The sequence below is a fragment of the Theropithecus gelada genome, chromosome 3, assembly GCF_003255815.1.
Source record: "Theropithecus gelada isolate Dixy chromosome 3, Tgel_1.0, whole genome shotgun sequence".
NCBI lineage: Eukaryota > Metazoa > Chordata > Mammalia > Primates > Cercopithecidae > Theropithecus > Theropithecus gelada.
The window spans coordinates 11,960,799-11,964,667 of record NC_037670.1 but is presented as its reverse complement, the minus strand read 5'-3'; the positions used below and the strand labels follow the sequence as shown (position 1 = coordinate 11,964,667).

Genomic DNA, 3,869 nt, shown 5'->3' with positions numbered 1-3,869 from the left:
TTTTGAGACGGAGTCTCGCTCTGTCGCCCAGGCTGGGGTGCAGTGGCCGGATCTCAGCTCACTGCAAGCTCCGCCTCCCAGGTTTACGCCATTCTCCTGCCTCAGCCTCCCGAGTAGCTGGGACTACAGGCGCCCGCCACCACGCCCGGCTAGTTTTTGTTGTATTTTTAAGTAGAGACGGGGTTTCACCGTGTTAGCCAGGATGGTAGCTGGCCCTCTTTTTTTAAAGACAGAGTCTCACTCTGTTGCCCAGGCTGGTGTGGAGTGACATGATCTCAGCTCACTGCAGCCTCTGCCTCCCGGATTCAAGTGATCCTCCCACCTCCAGGCTCCCTAGTAGCTGGGACTAAAGGTGTGTACCACCATGCCTGGCTAATTTTTGTATTTTTATTTATTTATTGTTGCATGAGGCCTACAGCAGTAGGTGGCAAGGTGCCACGCCTGAGTGCGGATGACCAGATTGTTCTCCAGTCGCCAACCTCAGTGGTGCAACGGCAGACAGACATGGGAAGGCTATGACGTCACGGGCCTTATGACGTTATGGCAGGATACGGGGAAGGGAAGCAAAGCTAGGTAACGAGTAGCGGACTACAGCAAGAATATGGAACATGAATTTGCATGTCATCCTTGCGCAGGGGACATAGTAATCTCTGTATCATTCCAATTTTAGTATATGTGCTGCCGAAGCGAGCACAATTTTTGATTTTTTGTAGAGACAGGGTCTTGCCATGTCACTGAGGCTGGTTGCAAACTCCTGAATTGAAGTGATTCGACCACCTCAGCCTCCCAGAGTGCCGAGATTACAGGCATGAGCCACAGCACCTACCCTCAAATGGAAATTTTAAAACAAAAATACAGTAACAACAGTTTAAAACTCACTAGATGGACTCAGTAACAATATGAAGGTGAGGAAGAGTCAGTAGACAAAGGTGGATTGATAGAAAGCACTCAAACTGGCCAGTCACTGTGGCTCACGCCTGCAATCCCAGCACTTTGGAAGGTCGAGGTGGGTGGATCACTTGAGGTCAGGAGTTCGAGACCAGCCTGGCCAACATGGCGAAACCCGGTCTCTAGTAAAAATGCAAAATTAGCTGGGCGTGGTGCGCGCTTGTAATCCCAGCTACTCAGGAGCCTGAGGCAGGAGAATTGCTTCAACCTGGGACGTGGAGGTTGTGGTGAGCCGAGATTGCGCCGTTGCACTCCAGCCTAGGCAACAAGAGCAAAAAGAAAAACAGAACCGAAACTGAGGCTGGGCACAGTGGCTCACGTCTGTAATCTCAGAACTTTAGAAGGCAGAGGTGGGTGGATCACCTGAGGTCAGGAGGTTGAGACCAGCCTGGCCAACATGGTGAAACCCTGTCTCCACTAAAAATGCCAAAATTAGCCAGGCTTGGTGGTGAGTGCCTGTAATTCCAGCTACTCGGGAAGCTGAGGCAGGAGAATTGCTTGAACCTGGGAGGCGGAGGTTGCAGTGAGTGGAGATCATGCCACTGCACTCCAGATGAAATGACAGAGCAACAATGCGTCTCAGGAAAAAAAAAAAGATCAGTGGGATTACTTGGCGTATTTCTGTTTCTTTCAGGGAAATTTATCCTAAGAAAGAGAAAGGATTATTTCAGTTTTCTCTGACAAACTTATTTTAAAAAGAGCCCTAGATCTTACACATAATTTCCTCGTGAGTCTCTAGAATTCTAAACAGGAAAGCACATTGTTAATGTTATATATTTTTTTAATAGGGCTATTTTTAGACTGGATAGAATAGCAGAATAGTTTGTGTTTTGTGTGGACTTCAGAGTACACTGAAGCCTATAAAATAACCAATCTTGTTAGACATCTATATCCGAAGTCATACGACTCTAAGCATAGTATAACCCCTGTACATTTCTAAAGACTATCCTATTGTTATGTTTTTGGCTTTTTTTTTTTTTTTTTTTTCTGAGATGGAGTTTCGCTTTTGTTGTCCAGGCTGGAGTGCAGTGGCGTGATCTTGGCTCACTGCAACCTCCGCCTTCCGGTTTCAAGCGATTCTCCTGCCTCAGCCTCATGAGTAGCTGGGATTACAAGCACGTGGCACCACTCCTGGCTGATTTTGGGATTTTTAGTAGAGACGGGGTTTCACCATATTGGTCAGGCTGGTCTTCAACTTCTGACCTCAGGTGATCAGCCCGCCTCGACCTCCCAAAGTGCTGGGTGTGAGCCACTGCTCCTGGCCATGTGTTTGCTTTTATGATGTATTTATTATAATTAGAATTTGTTCGATGCTACTGCAGGATATGAGTAATTATTAAGAGAAAATATGACTTTTTAACAAAGCAGTTCCAGGAATACATTGCAGAGAAAAAAAGATGACTGCTTAAAATAGGTCTACTGTTAAAATGTTTTCTATATTAAGGAACCTTCGTGAGATCCCTGACACCATTGTGAACACAACCTTGTGTGATTATGTTACATGATTTTCCTTTCATCCTTTTTCATTGTATCTAAGTTCTTGGCCACGCAGACACAACTGACAACACTTAACCCCTCTTGAAGACATTTTTCAATCTCTAAGTGACTACTGACTCCAACATATCTATCTTGTTTTTACCACAGCATTTTGAAAAATCAGTGTAGGCTGGGCGCAGTGGCTTACGCCTATAATTCCAGCACTTTAGGGGGCCGAGGCAGGCGGATCTGCTGAGGTCAAGAGTTCGGGACCTGCCTGGCCAACATGGTGAAACCCCGTCTTTACTGAAAACACAAAAATTAGCCAGGCATGGTGGCGGGTGCCTATAATCCCAGCTACTCAGGAGGCTGAGGCAGGAGAATCGCTTGAACAACCCGGGAGGCAGTTAGCAGTGAGTTGACATCACGCCATTGTACTCCAGCCTGGGCGACAGAGCAAGACTGTCTCAAAATTTAAAAAATAAAATAAAATAAAATAAAATAAAAATCTGATTAATAGAGAAAATCTATATGTATACTTACAAAAAAAAGCTTTTCAGGGCTGGGTGCGGTGGCTCACGCCTGTAATCCCAGCACTTTGGGAGGCTGAGGCGGGTGGATCACCCACCTGAGGCGGGTGGTCTCGACCAGGAGTTTGAGACCAACCTGACCAACATGGAGAAACCCTGTCTCTACTAAAAATACAAAATTAACCGGGTGTGGTGGCGCATGCCTGTAATCCCAACTACTTGGGAAGGCTGAGGAAGAAGAATCGCTTGAACCCGGGAGGGGGACGCTGTGGTGAGCCGAGATCGCGCCATTGCACTCCAGCCTGGGCAACAAGAGCGAAACTCCATCTCAAAGAAAAAGAAAAAATTGCTTTTCAAATTTTTGCATTTCTGACAGCTGGATGTCCCCAGCTGCCAACCAGTCCTGTGGCCCCCACCCAGAATCTGACTCAGCCCAAGAGGACAGCTTTAATCCCCTATGATTTCATCTCCTCCACCCAACGAATCAGCGGGCCCCCTACCCTGGTCCCTGCCCACCAAACTATCTTGGAAAAATCCCTAATCTCCAAGCCATTGGCAAGATTGGTTTGAGTAATATCTCCATCTCTCACGTGGCATAGCTGGCTTCTTCACATCAGTGAAACTCTTTAATGCCACGGTCTTGAGTGGATTTTGTTTGTGTGGTGGTCAGGAAGAACCCCTCGAGCCGTTACAAATATGGGGACATTGTGGAGAACCATTTTAGGGACCCCATCCCACTGAGTACCACGAATACAGAAAAAATCTGTGATCCGGTTTATATGTTTTAGAAGTGAGAGAAACTCCAAATAAGATATGGCCAAGTTGTGCAACAGAATTTAGAATTTATTCAATATTACAGTGTTTGTATCACAGAGAACATCTTTGTCGTTTATACAGGCAATTTTCCTTGGGGCT

At 46.3% G+C, this 3,869-nt stretch overlaps 1 pseudogene; it reads right to left on the bottom strand.

Moving 5' to 3' along the window:
* Positions 1–595: 595 nt before the first annotated feature.
* LOC112621872 lies at positions 596–694 on the bottom strand (annotated as a pseudogene).
* Between the last annotated feature and the right edge of the window lie 3,175 nt (positions 695–3,869).